The sequence below is a fragment of the Chanodichthys erythropterus genome, chromosome 21, assembly GCF_024489055.1.
Source record: "Chanodichthys erythropterus isolate Z2021 chromosome 21, ASM2448905v1, whole genome shotgun sequence".
Classification (NCBI taxonomy): domain Eukaryota; kingdom Metazoa; phylum Chordata; class Actinopteri; order Cypriniformes; family Xenocyprididae; genus Chanodichthys; species Chanodichthys erythropterus.
Genome location: NC_090241.1, coordinates 34,200,540 through 34,218,002, shown reverse-complemented (window position 1 = coordinate 34,218,002; position 17,463 = coordinate 34,200,540). Strand labels below are relative to the sequence as shown.

At 35.0% G+C, this 17,463-nt stretch overlaps 1 protein-coding gene across 2 annotated transcripts in view; it reads right to left on the bottom strand.

Moving 5' to 3' along the window:
• The window catches only part of pacsin1b (protein kinase C and casein kinase substrate in neurons 1b), a 33,962-nt gene that overhangs the window by 12,610 nt on the left and 3,889 nt on the right, over nt 1–17,463 (bottom strand). For both annotated transcript variants that reach the window (XM_067374397.1, XM_067374398.1), the window contains exon 2: nt 11,409–11,538. The gene's annotated coding sequence lies outside the window, so the exon portion shown is untranslated. The remainder of the gene's footprint in view (nt 1–11,408; nt 11,539–17,463) is intronic.

Here is a 17,463-nt window from a genome sequence, read left to right as displayed (position 1 = left end):
CACAGTGACGAACAACAATCAGAGTGAAAACACTGAAGGAAATGAGCAAGACATTATACATATATATATATATATATATAGATAGATAGATAGATAGATAGATAGATAGATAGATAGATAGATAGATAGATAGATAGATAGATAGATAGATAGATAGATAGATAGATAGATAGATAGATAGATAGATAGATAGATAGATATCTTATCTCATATTACTTTACATATTACATAATACTTTTTTTAAATGGTTAAGATTGTATAATTGTCATGATATATCCAATGTCACAACATCACACAAACATAACCTGCATGCACAATAACATCTGATGAATGTATATCTTTATGTAACCTTGGAATAAAATTTATGAATGTCACTACGAATTGCTGCGCTGAAGGTGTACTAACAAAACTAACAAAAACGACATTGACAAATGACTCAAGTGACTTCTGAGTGTTTGCAATGATAATAAAATTATGGGCGAGCCATGATGATATCATGCCATTATTCAGACTTGACAAGACGGCCTCCACTTATTTATAGGACACTGGGAGGGCGGGTGAATAATATCTGGGTCAGTTGAAAACAATAAATGTGAACAGTTTAGAGCAACAAAAACAATGAAGGGTGGCAAAAGTGCACCAAAATTTACAACAAAAGTATCTTAAAGGGTTAGTTCACCCAAAAATTATGTCATTAATCATGTCGTTCCACGCGTGTAAGACCTTCGTTCATCTTTGCAACACAAATTAAGATATTTTTGATCAAATCTGATAGCTCAGTGAGGCCTGCATTGCCAGCAAGATAATTAACACATTCTAATGACCAGAAAGTGTTCATGTGACTACAGTGGTTCAACCTTAATGTTATGAAGCAACGAGAATACTTTTTGTTATTTTGTTTTACCAAAAAAAAAAAAAAAACAAAAAAAAAAACGACTTTATTCAACAATATCTAGTGTTGGGTGATTTCAAAACACTGCTTCATGAAGCTTCAAAGATTTATGAATCTTTTGTTTCGAATCAGTGGTTCGTGCATGTATCAAACTGCCAAAGTCATGTGATTTCAGTAAACAATTCTTCGTTATGTCATAAGCGTATCGAAATGTTTTGAAATTTCAATAGTTCACGTGACTTTGGCAGTTTAAAACATGCTCCAAACCACTGATTTGAAACAAAAGATTTGTAAAACTTCAAAGCTTCATGAAGCAGTGTTTTGAAATCACCCACCACTAGATATTGTTGAATAAAGTCATTATTTTGTTTTTTTGGTGCACAAAAAGTATTCTCGGCGCTTCATAACATTAAGGTTGAACCACTGTAGTCACATGAACTGCTCACTGAGCCAAATATATCTTATTTTATCAAAAATATCTTAATTTGTGTTCTGAAGATGAACGAAGGTCTTACAGGTGTAGAACGACATGAGGGTGAGTAATTAATGACAGAATTTTCATTTTTGGGTGAACTAACCCCTTAGCCTAATAAAGCCTACTGTATAATTTGATATGCAAAATTATAAGGCCACTAAATAATCAACTTGCTCGAAACTGCTAATAATGCTACTAAATGCCTTCTGTTGTCTGATTAGCATGTGAAAGTCTAATTTATTTAAAATTTTTTGTAATATTTCAAGATGGACATTAACTGGACTGAAGCAACTTATGTCTACTTCATTATCCACACATTTTTTTTTTTTTTTTTTAGAAAAATTATGTTAAAATATCTAAATTTTTATACAACAGGCTTTTGAAGAATGTTAATTTCTTCATCTCTCAATCGTCATTGTATTGCATTGCATTATATATTTTGCCTGTGACATTATAAAGTACAGAGCTTTGATCATAAAACTAAGCATTTAAATATAATCTTAATCAGTCATATTACTGAGATATAAAGTGACTGCTAATATTTCTATGCATTTGATTTAAGTAGTCTATATGAGCCATACTATATGAGCCAAATGTATCAAATGTATTTGTTTTTTTTTTTAAACAGAATTGTCTAAAGTTTCAATAAATAATTCCATTTTTTTTTTTCCTAACTATTATTTCATATGTCAGATTTGCAGGGTTAAACAAATTATAGCGCAAGTTACTCAAAAACAATTTGGCAAAATGGCCTCAATCTGGACGGCATGTTCAGTTAATCCATTCAAATTGACGGGGCGGCAGTGGGAGGCATTTTAATCATTGCACATGACTCTCTTTGGCACGTTAAACAAAAGAACTATAAAAGTGGTTAGGCTTCCTAACTATTGATTCAACACTCAAAACATTGCATCCCAAATGAAAAAAACATGCCACTGCATGCATGTTATTTAAGATCATAAACTTTAACCACTTTCTTATTTAGATCACATTAAAAATGTCATGAAATGTCTGATTGGCTTTGACATTAAATGCTATCTTTATCTCATTTCAAATGATATGAGACAGTTTTGAATAATACAACTTCAAATAAAATCTACACATCAAAAGAACAAAGGTCAGTGCATATATGAACGCACTAAAATACACACAAAAACACGAAAAGACAGACTCCAGCTAATGAGCTTGTGTGTTAAAGTAAATTTGATAAACTGACCTAATCATGAGCTGATTGTATGTATACCTTAAATGCAAACCAAGTACCATAAAAGCGTCTGCCAAATGCATGAATGTAAATACGAGTCAGACAGTCTCTCTCCAAATCGCACCATCAAAAACAAAACCCCACACTACCCCCAAACAAAGCTTTCCTCCAACATCCACACACATGCATCATCTCTTCCATACTGATGATGAACGCTCCATCCAAAGAGTCCAATCCAGCCATGACAAAAGAGGAAAAGCAACAAAAGGCTCACCGATCCCCCGCGTTCAGCTGTGGCTCAGGCTGCATTCAGATTCAGGCACGTGGGACTCTCCACCCCCTCAAAACCAACCCTCTCCACTCCACACTTTTGTTCAATTTTTGCCTCTTTCTTACTGAATTAACTTGGTTAGGCATTAGAGTAACAGCAGATGCAGTCAAGCTCACTGTACCTCTGATGTCTGGAAGTTAAAAATGCTTCTTGGTGGACAAAGTGGGTGCTCACATGAGCAGCAGTGTGTGTGTGTGTGTGTGTGTGTGTGTGTGTGTGTGTGTATGTGGGTGTGTGTGTGTGTGTGTGTGTGTGTGTGTGTGTTTGTGTGAGTGTGTGAGAGAGAGAGAGATACTAATCACATTTGACTTGAATTATTCTGACAGCAAGGGGGGGTGGGAGGTGGGTCAGTATTCGCCTTGGGATGATGGGGGGTGAATTCTGTTTTATTTTAGACAACAATAACATTGGTTCTATTTTCTATGTATTTCTTTCATAATTATATATTGTGTCATATATATATATGCATATTGCTATCCTCACTTACATAAATGAACTATAGTCTTCTGCAAACCTCTAGAAAAAATATACCAAAAATATTAAAAACATTTGAATAATTTTTTGTTTCACTGTATATATACATACACACACACATATATATATATATATATATATATATATATATATATATATATATATATATATATATATATATATATATATATATATATATTTTTTTTTTTTTTTTTAATTCTTATTCAAGCTCAACTCAACAAAAGAAAGTTGTCATCAAGTTTCTCTTTGTAAAGTTTGTCTCCATTATTTATCTTCTATAACTGTAGTTTTATAATGTGTTTAAATATCCATGCCTGAAGCCCAAAGCTCTGAAATGATAAAAAAAGATCAGGAACGATAGAACAGCTGGAATGCCTAAACATTTCCTGATATTTTTCCATGACAGGTGGATATTGAATACAGCAATGTGAATGACTGATGAATGTCTTTCTGTGTCATAAAATGACAGAGACATAACAATGTCCAGTGGCATGTTGATGATTGTTTGTCAACCGAAATAAAATAATGACTGTTTTACTAGCGTAGCATATGTTTGTCATTCGATCAGGCCAGTAATATAGTTAAGCTTTAAGTTGGTGGTTATTATATGTTATTTTAGTTCAATATTGCTTTTGTAAATATGGAAAATGTAATCAGTAAATATACACTACCACTGAATGTTTTACTCTTTTTGAAATAATTATGTTATATGCTCACCAATTCTGCATTTGTTTAATCAAATATACAATAAAAAGTGAAATATTGTGAAATATTATTACAATTTAAAAGAACTGCTTTCTATCGTAATTTATTCCTGTTAGCAAAGCATCATTACTCCAGTCTTCAGTGTCACATGATCCAATCATTCTAATATGCTGATTTGCTGCTCAAGGAACATTTCTAATTATTATTAATGTTGAAAACAGTTGTGCTGCTTTATATCTTTGTAGAAAATTATACTTTAAAAAAAAAAAAAAAAATGAAAAAACTATAATCAAATATATGTTAAAATGTAAAAATAAAACACACAATGTACTGACACCTTTCAGCACTTCTATTGAATAAAAGTGTCATAATGACAATGCCTAAAGCAATGCTACTACATTTGTGTTAAAGGGATAGTTCACACTAAAATGAAAATAATCATTTACTCACCCTGGTGTTGTTCTAATGCAGTATTCTTTTTCAGACCACAAAAGGAGCTTTAAATCAAATTTTTAAATTTTTACATCAAGCTTTAAAAAAAAGATGCAAAAGTATCAAAGAATGGTCCATGTCGTATTGTTCTGGGGGTATACAATAGGGTTTGGTAAAAACAAACCAAAATGTAGTGTATTATTTAAAGGTGCCATCAAATTTTTTACAAGATGTAATATAAGTCTAAGGTGTCCCCAGAATGTGTCTGTGAAGTTTCAGCTCAAAATACCCCATAGATTTTTTTTTAATAAATTTTTTTGGGGCATCATTAACTATGCACCGATTCAGGCTGCGGCCCCTTTAAATCCTCGCGCTCCCCGCCCCCTGAGCTCGCGCTTTAAACAGCATAAACAAAGTTCACACGGCTTATATAACCCTCAAAATGGATCTTTACAAAGTGTTCGTCATGCATGCCGCATGCATGCGTCGGATCATGTGAGTATAGTGTTTATTTGGATGTTTACATTTGATTCTGAATGAGTTTCATAGTGCTCCGTGGCTAAAGCTAACATTACACACTGTTGGAGAGATTTATAAAGAATGAAGTTGTGTTTACGAATTATACAGACTGCAAGTGTTTAAAAATGAAAATAGCGACAGCTCTTTTCTCCGTGAATACAGTAAGAAACTATAGTAACTTTAACCTCATTCAACAGTACATTAGCAACATGCTAACAAAACATTTAGAAAGACAATTTACAAATATCACTAAAAATATCATGTAATCATGGATCATGTCAGTTATTATTGCCCCATCTGCCATTTTTCGCTATTGTTCTTGCTTGCTTACCTAGTCTGATGATTCAGCTGTGCACAGATCCAGACGTTAATACTGGCTGCCCTTGTGTAATGCCTTGAACATGAGCTGGCATATGCAAATATTGGGGGCGTACATATTAATGATCCCGACTGTTACGTAACAGTCGGTGTTATGTTGAGATTCGTCTGTTCTTCAGAGGTCTTTTAAACAAATTAGATTTATATAAGGAGGAGGAAACAATGGAGTTTGAGACTCACTGTATGTCTTTTCCATGTACTGAACTCTTGTTATTCAACTTTGCCAAGGTAAATTCAATCTTCCATTCGATGGCACCTTTAAGGAAATTCCTGACCTTGGCTGCTGGTCTTCTGTGCAAGACTGTGCATTCATGAAACTCTATTAATGCCGCAGTTGACTCCAACTCACCCAGAAAATGCACACAAGATGTGAGAAGGCAAGATATTTAAAAACGTGAAATAAAATGCAATGCCTAAAAATCCCACAAAAGAATCCTTGTACTTTATTCACTGGAGCTCTGGTTGTCAGATGACAGTCAGGATGACAGATGACAGATGTAAATGTGATAAATTCTTCGACGAACACAATGGATATATTCACCTCAGAGAAGTATATGGATTGTGTATTTCAGGTAGTGATGTATTTCAGTCTTGATTTCTCACAACTTGTGTGCTTCTTCTGGGAGAGTTGGAGTGAACAGTGGCGGTAACAGAGTCACACAAACACGCGCGTCACATAACCGTGCACAGAAGACCAAGACCATTTTGTGATAGTTTTGCGTCTTTTTTTAAAGCTTGATGACGGTCTCTATTCACTGCCGTTATATGGTCGAGCACAAGCAGGACATTTTTTAAAAATTCTCCTTTTGTGGTTAAAAAAGAAAGAAGGGCATACTGCATTATAACAACACAAGTGTGAGTAAATGATGACTTCATTTCATTTTAGGGTGAACTATCCCTTTAAGATAACTTATCTAAAGCTGCTCAACTGCTGTTCAAAGTCTGAAGTATAGTAAAGTTATGTGAGAATGTTATTTAAAGCCCTCAATCACGTCACATTCAATCACAACTAAAGACAAATGGAGCTTAAAAAAACTGAAATTAGATAAAAGCTCATTCAAATGACCCCTTTAATCACTTCAACATCCTCAAGGATTATTGCTTTTATAAAATGTGAAAACAACAATATGTTAAATTAAACCAATGTAATGTATGATAAGTGAATACGCATCTAAGCATCTCCCTCACATGAGGTGGAAGCAAAAAGGATGGAGTGAAGAAAGACGTAATAATGAGGAGAACTGACTCTTATTGATCACAGTCAGCAGGAAGAGCAGCAAAAGAAGTCAAGCCCACATACACACGCTCGAACCTTAAAGAAATTTTGCAGTATTTAAAAAAAAAATACTATGGTATACTTTTTCTAAGGGGAAATGTGGTAACAACAAATACTTGTAAATCTTTCTGAAATTTTATAAACTAAATATTCATTTTATTTTTGTTGTTTTATATCTATTTCTATCGCTGTTAAAAGTGAAAATGTGCAGATGTTACTTTAAAGAAGCTATTTCCGTCTGATTCGACTCTTAGAACTTAGTTTTTCTGACGTAAACTAAAGCAGTCAGGTTGATTCAGTTATAATAATAAAATAAAATAATAGAAAATTAAATAATAATATATAACAAAATCATTTAAATTAATTATAGCAAATATGAAAATAAATAATAATAAAATGTGAAAACATGTTAAAGAACACAAATGTCATAATGATTAAAAATAATAAATAATTTGTCTTTAATAAAAATAAGATTTTTGGTTAGTTGACGAAACATTTTTACAGTCTATTAAAGCTCACTCTCACATCCATCCTAAGAAATTGTTATCAAGTACTTCAGTGAGTATTGAGCCACACTGTAATCATAACCCGTCCTGTAATAAGCAGTAAACGGCTGCATCTGCAGTGGCTGTGTCTCCGCAGTGCCTCCACTGCAGCACTCATGAGACCTGCAGATCAATAAAGCCAAAGACACCCTATACGCCGCTTCCGAACCAGAAACATACAAGCGCTTGCCTGCTCACAGAGCCTGAAGACTCCACCTGCATCAATCCACACAATTCTGATGCCAATCAGTCATTAATTTAAACACATTCCCTGGCCACTGTGTGTTTGTTTACTATGTCTAATTCCATGGTAACACTTTACAATAAGGTTCTATTTGTTAACATTATTTAACTAGTTAACATGAACAATGAAAAGTAATTCTGAAGCATTTTTTAATCTTAGGTACTGTTAAAGGCACAATATGTAAATTCTCGCCAGTAGAGGTCGCCAATTCAAAACAAAGGCGTAGCTTGATGAAACCGAGATTGAGCGTGGAATCATGGGAGATGTTGTCTTCATGGTGTTACCATCATGGTGTCGAGTGGAGCATGTGGCTTGGTTTGAGAGCAAGTATGTTAAATGCTTTGCACTCATTCAGCAAGTGCTATACCACGCTATTGTTAACATATTAGCAAATTAGCAAGTTAGCATTTTCTGATTTATCTTGTTATAGCTAGCTAAATTAACACTAATAAAAATGTTCACATTGAGGTTACCTGATCATTTTAAGTTAAGTGTGTTAAGACCAATTAAAATGTCTGAGTACAAAATAAAAATCTGCCAGTTCTGCTACTTAAACTTTGAATTTCTTAAATGAAAGCTCTAGCGCAAGTTCTGCCAGGAAGACTCAATGTTACGTCACCAATTAGTTTAGAGCTAACCAATCATTATCTTGCACTTGGAGTATATAAGATTGCTGACACATGTTTGAGTTTGCAGATGCTGACGCAAACCTTCACCTCCATCCTCCCCACCACCACCAGGATGGTCCCTGTCCATACCTCCCGGGGGGACGGCTATGCCCCTGCCTTCATCTTCAGGCAGGAAATGCAGAGTCCGCAACCCTTTAGGATCTGAGCTACGGACGGGGCCTATACGTCAAAGAACTTACTTACAACATTTTGCTTGCTGATTGTTAATAAATATGGTTGTCACATTATCTTATCTCCCCGAGTAACTGATTGCCTCAAATTTTTCAAGTTTTGCCAACTTATTCAGGTTTACAGTGAATAAAAGTCTAGTACTCTCCATTTTACCACATATTTGATCACATTTCCCACACAGTCAAGACAAAAAACATGCAAAATACAAAGTGGCCTTAATATTGACTGAATATGAGTATTGTTATGAACTCAACGGATCAAGCAGAGATTCTTGGCTTTGCAGAAGTAATCTACTTAACTCTCTCTCGAACTCTCGAATGATAAACCCACTAAATGACACAGATTTGCATTATGACCCACGTTTGCCATTTGCTGAAAATGCAAGAGTAGCAGGATTATGATCAGCTAAGCCCAGGGTTGATGAATAATTCACAGCTTTCATTTAACAGATCACATTGGCAACCGATTCTAGAGCCCCTGCATACCCACATACACCAACGCTTGTACAACTTGAGCCATGTGGGCTGTTTTTTCTCTAATGTGACTTCAGATCTGATATCACAGATCATGATGCAGATTCCCTTGAACACGAAAAGGTTTTTGCAAAGCCCTCAAAAGATGCTGCATGGACTTTTATTCAGATTAACTGCTTTGCATTTGGGCAACTGACATGATCAGTGACCACAGTGTCCTGCAGTGTGACATGCTAGTTAGTATGCTGTCCATGTAAAAGTAGTTTAAACAATATTTTTAGCTAATTCTTGAATAGTATTTTCTCATCTGCAGCTGAGATGAAATATCTGTACATTTAGCAATTAATTTGTCAGGATTTGTAGATTAACTGCAAAAAAATGGGGGCAAAATGGTTAGAAACTCAAAGAAATTGGTGGCCAGTAAAAAAAATAAAAAAATGTTTGTCCAACCTGCTGGGTAGGTTTATTTAACCCAAGTTACTATTGTTTAAAAATTACTGTTTTGCTCGCTTAAAATGAACCCAAAATATGTTGGAAATTAACATGTATTAATATGTTTAAAAAACTAACATTTATTAATAAGGTTAATGAATAATAAACAATAAGCATTTATTAAATAGCTTATTATTAAATGTTCACCTTTCGATTATTATTGTTGCCTCTAGTAATTATGTGTCTGACTTTTAATTTCCAACCTATTTTGGGTCCATTTTAAGCCAGACATATAGTCATTTTTAAACAATAGTAACTTGAGTTAAATAAAACTACCCAGTAGGTTAAAACAACCCAATCACTGGGTTTGTCCATTTTCAACCCAACTTGGGCTGTTTTTAACCCAGCATTTTTAGAGTGTATGTTTAAACTGTATGTTTAACCTAAAATCTTGATGTTAAAAATATAAATTTTAAGTCCATGTTACTTGTCATTTACCCAACTGCAGCAAAAACATAACTGAGCACCAAATCTCTTTGCATATCTGATTGCAAGGTGTTCAACCATGAAAAAACATATCTTATTATGCCATACCCGATGAAAATCTACAGCTTAAACCAGGGTCCAAAATATGAGACCACCAGTGAAAAATCCTCTATTTGCATTTTATTTTCCTGCAATACTGTAATATGAATGCAAATATGCACTGTTAGAAAAAAAAAAACAATTTTTCAAAAGTGTAAAAAAAAAAAAAAAGATTATTAGAGTATGCTATTTCAGTCTTTCTTCAAAATTTCACATTTAATTATTTGTGAAATTTACATAAAATTTCTGAGTGAAAATTGTTTTAAATGTAAATACACCAATTGTTTGTCAGTGTATTTTTTTCTGCATATAAATTAAACTAACAGATGAAACTCAGAGGTGATTGTCTATCCCTTATTTTTGTCATTGTGCAAGTGACCAGGTTCTCTTTGCTGTCTGCAGCTATAAATAAAGTATATTCCACTGGCACCCTGCACTGAAACTAAACACCTCTCTCCCAAAACCTCTCCACACAACCAACAAAAACCGGACGGATGTCCGCACACACTGAATCCATCGCTGACACACGCTGCCCTGTGCAAGTCAACACAATTTCAGCCTATCGGCTCCACATCGAGTTGATTAAAGCAGTCCTGAAATGTGACGATACTGAAATAAGAGAAGACGTAATTTCCTGAGCTGAGAGGGAAAACTTCACCACATCCTCAAGGCTCAAGCACGTTTTGTGATACTGATAGAAAAGCTTTGCATTGCAGCAATAGATATAAAAGCCATGTAGATGATACGCTCAAACGTAATGCATGACGTCACATAATTATAGGCATATCTGCATAACGGACGTCACTGGAATTCCATCATTCGTTATAATTCACAATTATTCATCTTTTGTCATCACTACCTTTCCAACAAGTCACATATCACTCCAAAATCAAATTAAAGAAATTATATTTTGCAGAAGAAAATTGGCATAAACGTTAAGCACATATTCCGATTACAATATTGCATCTAGATGTTTTACTTTTGAAATTCTAATTCCCATTAAAGTGATTCTCACTAGATTCTCTTTATTTTAATACAGTTACTCTATTACTTTTAAAAATATTAGAATACAAAAATTGTCAGTATAATAATATAATATAATATGTAACACTTTATAATAAGGTTTCATTAGTTAACTACTTTAGTTAACATGAACTAAGAATTAATAATTCTACAGCATTTGTTAATCTCAGTTCATGTTTACTTCAACATTTACTAATACATTATTAAAATCAAAGTTGTATGTGTTAACATTAGTTAATGCAATGTGAACTAACATGAAGGACTGTATTTGTATTAACTAACATTAACAAAGATTAATAAATACTGTAACAAATGTATTGCTCATTGTTAGTTCATGTTAATAAATGAGACCTTATTGTAAAGTGTAACCACATAATATACATTTCTTTTGATGTTCTTGTGAAATATAACCTGGACATATTCTTGACAGGTTTCGTGACATTCACCTTTACACAGGATATCATTTCTGTTTCACAAGAGAGACTTACAGTCATTGACATAGACTTAAAATATTTGTTCAGTATAAGACAATATCTCACCTGGAAATCCAGCCTAAAAGAGAAAGATGTTCCAGGACCTGCGAGTGACACTGGATACTCCTGACATCAGACGAGTGTTGGATTAGTGGGTGTGTCTAAAGATGTCAAACACAACTTCTCCCACTCTCTACTACACACACACACAAACACACACAAACACACACAGTATATTCAATTAGAAATGTTTGCTCTGAAACACACTCATGCATTAAACTGAACTTTGACAACCCCACCCAACAAGATGGCAGACGATCAATGATTAACCAGAGGAATGTCATGTCAACATTACCACATACTGAGTCTTAAAAAGACAGGCACAACCAACCAGAAGACATTAAAATAAAATACCTCAAAAAAGGTGATATTTTATAAAATGCATAGTTCAGGTCAATCCAGTCTTCCTCAAGGGGGCATAAATGTGTTACATTGCTTTCCCATCACCAGCAAAGTACCAACGTTTAGTGCATACTAGTAGTAGGACAAAGTCTAAGACACTGGTATTAATATGTCCCAAAATGTTGGTGAAAGAAACATAAACATCAGTAAACCCACCAGTAATACCGAAGGATACGCCCGTGTTGTCGAGAAAGAGAGCTAAATGGTGCTAATTGCCAACTAAAAGCTGTTCAGCACACAGTCAACTGGATCTCGCCCACCACAGGAACTAATCAATACCATTGATCGGGTCAATGTGAAGGAAGACTGAGGCCAGCAGATATCAATAGCTGAAATGCTTAATGCTGAGGCTAATAACTAAATGGCTAATGTTAGTATTATTATCAGTAGTGTTTGATAAGTACTATTACTATTGCTCATACTGGAGATTGCATGTTCTCCCTGTGTATGCGTGGGCTTCCTCCACAATCCAAAAACATGCAGTATAGGTGAATTGGAGACTCTAAATTGTCCGTAGGTGTGAATGCGTGTGTGTGAGTCCCAAGCCATGTAATGAGGAGGATTGGGGAAAGAACAACCTACCCCAAGAAAATTCATGGAGAGTCTCTCACATGTATGACGAGAGATGGTCATAGAATCATCAAGAGTCAGATACGACTGAAATGGTAATAGACAGAAAGATAGATCGCTCATAATGAGGGTTAGTGATTGGAACAAACCCCAAACTTTAAGTATATGAATTCAGGGTGTAAATAATCCTGCCTGTTTGTGCTACAGACTAGCCTGGGTGCCAGCCCGAACCCCGCCCACAACATTTTTTGGATGGGAAGTTCGGTCTGGACTCGATCCATTGTGGAGTAATTATGCTCGCTCCCAGAAGGCCGAGCCAATCAAATTGCCAGGGCGGGCTTTAATCGATGATGGACAGGCTATCTGCGGTTACGTAACCACCCACGTCATCAAAGAGCGCTTGGGTTGAATTGGTTTTCACCAACGATGACTGCTTTAGATTCCGCTATCTCGTCTGTAATAAAAGAAATCGACAGCGCATTCATTTTAAAAGACGAACAAAGAACCGCAATCAAGGCATTTGTCGATGGGAAAGATGTGTCTGCCGTCCTTCCAACGGGATTCGGCAAAAGTTCAAGTACAAGTTCAACATACGTCACTTACTGCGTTGCTCTGATTGGTTGTAGGTCTATCCAATTAAGTGCAGAGTTTTTTTTTTTACTGGTTCGGTTAAGACACGCCCCATAATTCAAGTGCAATGGAGCAGTATCAGACTCATATTCTGCCTAGAATATGAGTATGACGAAGTCAGGCTAGCTACAGACATGAATGTTGCCTGAAATGAAATGTGCTGTTTTTAAAAACTAGACTTAAAAGTGGATAAAACAACTACCTAACAACCACCTAGAACAAATCAACCATGTAGCACTGCCCTAGCAACCACAAAGAACACCCTAGCAACTACATAACAACGCCCCAGCAAATTAACCTGAAAACTCTAGCAACACCCTAACAACCACCTAGAACATCAAAGAAACCACATAGCAACACCCTAGCAACCACACAGCAAAGCCCTAGCAAAAGAAATGTGGCCTTAACAAGTAACTGAAACAAATATGTTTAAGTTGAAGTACTAAAATTATGGTAAAATTTGGTACGATACATCGATTCTCGATCGATACAATGAATCTGGATCGATCCTGGTAATTTCTCTCTCTAGAAATTAGTTTTAACAGCAGATGGCAGCATTTTCCAGTTTTCGGACGCAGCCATGTAAGTGGTAAAATATACTTGCACCTCGGAAAGCTTTTATGATGCAAGATTTTTAAGTTGCTTCACCCTTTTCGAACTTTATGAATGATTATTTTAGGTTAAAGTGGCTTGTGTAAAGGAACTGGAAGCAGGCAGTGTCCGAGTCTTTCTAAAGCACGTAGTGCCATCTGCTGTTTAAAAACTAAGCTCAGAATCGATTCGAGAGAGGATCGCGATACATTAGAAAAGATTCTTTGTATTGCGAATCGAGATTCGATGTATTGTCCCAGCCCAAAAAATGACTAAAACTGAAATAAAAATACATTAAAGCTAAATAAAACTATAAAAAAAACTAACATGGCAAAAGCATAGGCCTATAACAAAATTACTAAAACTTAAAGGGTTAGTTCACCCAAAAATGAAAATTCTGTCATTATTTACTCACCCGCATGTCGTTCCAAACCCATAAGACTTTCATTCATCTTTGGAACACAAATGAATATCTTTTTAATGAAATCTGAGCGATTTTTGTCCCTCCATTGACAGTCAACTAGTCAACTGACACTTCAAAAAATTCATAAAGAGATCATAAAACAAATCCATATGACTTGAGCGATTTAGTCCAATATTATAGCCATAATATAGCCTATAAATATATATATACATATATATATATATATATATATATATATATATATATATATATATATATGGTGTCAGCAATTCTATTCTATTCTACTCTTCTCAACTATGTTCTGTCCTGCAGTGTGATTATAGTGTACCTCACACTGCGTATAATCGAAGGGTTTGCGTGAGAATCAGAGTTTGACAGGTTTCTCGTTCCTCTTTAGCCAACTCAGCACCTCAAGTCAGTTTAATTGCACTGGCTAATTTCCAGGAGATGAGGCTTACAGATTCACTCTGTTAATGTCTTTCCAATTTCAGATGAGTTCAAACCCAGTTCACGCTGACAATGGCCTTTTCTTCACCCTCAGAAGTCTAATTTCCTCCACGACCCAAAGGGAAATTCAAAGGGTCCTTTTCTATTCTGTGCCTAAATAACCACATTAACATTTAGCCCGTGTACTTTCTCTCTCGGTTCGTTCCTCGGCATGAAAGAGCAGCTCACCGCATAACAGATAGTAATGAAAGCCACATAAAATAACCATAACGACCAAAATGAGCAGTCAGCAGCTATCAACAAACAAGTTTTTTTTTTATGCATTTACATGATTTCAAAGTTTCTTTGCATATAATAGACGCTTACATGCCTCTCTCTTCCTCGTGCTTTTGCCTCTAAACACAATAAACAGATCTCTACGACAAATTTCTTGGCTCTAGTTCAGTGCATTCAACTGTGAAATACAGTGGCTGAGGCAGCACAGAGCATCCATTACCAACACTGCATTCTCACACACACACACACACACCTGAGCTCAATAACACTAAAGTGACAGGATCCATTTGACATGAGAGCCAGCAAATGTTGACTGCAGTCACACTGACTAGTATACTTTTATCCAAAATAGAACTACACATAAAGAATAACAATATGACACTCGTTTCAAATAAAATCTAACAACGATAGTATAAAAAACATTGCACCTTCAGCTCAAATCACGGCCCAGTTAATGCATATGCATGATCAGTAAGCTGATTGGCTCTTTTAACTGAAAGGTAGGATTTCCATTCAATTCAATTCACATTTATTTGTATAGCGCTTTTCACGATACATATAATTTCAAAGCAGCTTTACAGAGAATGCATGTCAACATCACAATTTAAGAATGCAGTTAGCAAATAATGTAATCATTTAGGCAATTAATTTACAATCACTGTTAGCAGTTTAACTGAAGGCAGAAGCAATGAGCTCCTGGAAATTAACAATAATTAGGATATAGAAATTGGGCAATGTGCATGTTGATCCAGATGATATTCAGTTTTCATAAAAGAGATACATTTTATGCAAGACAATTGCATTAGATAATGAAACAAAGAGGTACACACAGTAATTTATAACATGATTCTCAGCCCAGTTTCCGGTAAATTTGAGTTTGTCTAAATTAAAAGAAACAAGTTTATAAAACTCAAAACAATGAAACAGTTCAGATTACTTAAAATGTGTCAGTTACTTGAACTCAAAGGAAAAAGAAAGTCCTAAATCCTCTTAAAAGTTCATTTGGTTGAACTAATTTGTTTAATTTGAGTTTGCCCTACTCAAACCAATGAATTATATTGAGCATTTTTTCAGTGTATTATTTATATGCTATCATAGCACTTATTATTATTTTACATTAGCTTATATTTTTATATTTTCAGTTTTCATTGTAGTTTTAGTCATTTTATTATGAGCTTTTATCATTTTTATTACTTTGTTTCATTATCTCTGTTATATTTAATTTATTTGTATTAGTTTTAGTGATTTTGGTCCTTCAATTTTAACTTTATTTCAGGTAGCTGCCAAGGCAATATATCTAATCTAATATAATATTAATTAAATTTCAGGTTTATTACAATTAATGAAAACTATTTTGTTTCATTTAACAATACCAATACTGCTAGATGTGAGCAATAATAGAAATGCTTGCAGTAAACGCCCTAATTAATGCAATTCATTACTATGTTTGCGAAATACAAATGCTCCACAGCTGTGTTTGGATTTGAACATCGCAGGTGAAGCTTTGTGTAGGAAGACAGTCATAAACTGAGAGACTGAATCATTCATTCAATAAATACTCAAGAGACTGATGCACACTCCCTCTGTCTCTCCTGCTTTAATAATGTGTTGGAGGAGCTGCGTAAGCGTTAACAGCAGAGACAGTCACACCCTGGAAAAACAGAGGCTCATTTAACCTAAGAAGAGAGAGTTCACACATTCAATGTACAATAATATACAAATATTCACCAATATAGTCATAAGAGGTGGTTGATTATGATTTCACTTTTTTTTTTTTTAACTTTAGTTAGTGTGTAACGTTGTTGTTTGAACATAAACAACATCTGCAAAGTTACGACGCTCAAAGTTCAATGCAAAGGGAGATATTTTCTTTTACCGAAATTGCTTTTTAAGGACTGCAACAAACAGCTGGTAGGGACTACAACGAGCTTCTTCCCGGGTTGGTGACATCACAAACGTTACATAAACCCCGCCCCCAAGAACATGCAAATTTATCCACTAACCATTCAAAAACACAAAAAGAAGATATTTTAAAGAACGTTGGTAACCAAACAGTCGCTGGTCCCTATTGTCTTTCACAGTATGAAAAAAGTACAATGGAGGTCAATGGGATCTAGCAACTGTTTGATTACCCAACAGAGTTTTAATTTTTGGGTGAAATATCCCTTGGATTCAAGCATTTAGTCTCAATCTCAGCTCAATATACTGTTTGAGCTCAAGATAACTAACTTTTTGGTCTTGCATCTTGGCAAATCCGAGCTTGAGATCTCTAGAGGAGACATATGTTAGCTTTTACTCATACAAGAAGTCTATAGGAGAAACAATTGAGATTTTAAATATCTCATACAATATTGTTCTTGCTTATGGGTGAGGTTGTGGAAACATCTAACAAGCTGCACTAAGCTTCAAATAAGTTCTCACTCGCATTCGTGAAGCACAAGTAAACATTTTCAGAGACCGAGGAATGGATTATTTATATCAGATCGTTGCTGCTTGGCAATGTTCAAAGCATAAATCTCACATCTCTCCTCAGCATCTCATTCTCTCAAGTGTTTAGTCTCAATCGATACGTCCTTCCATCCAAGTCTTCAATTTGTTTCTCTCTATCTTTATCCATCTCAAAGACAGGCAGAAACTTGGGCAAGACTGCAGAGAAGGATCGATGCAGGACCTTACAGCAGCCAAAATCGTGTCTGTGAGGATTTGCACATGTTTGTGTGT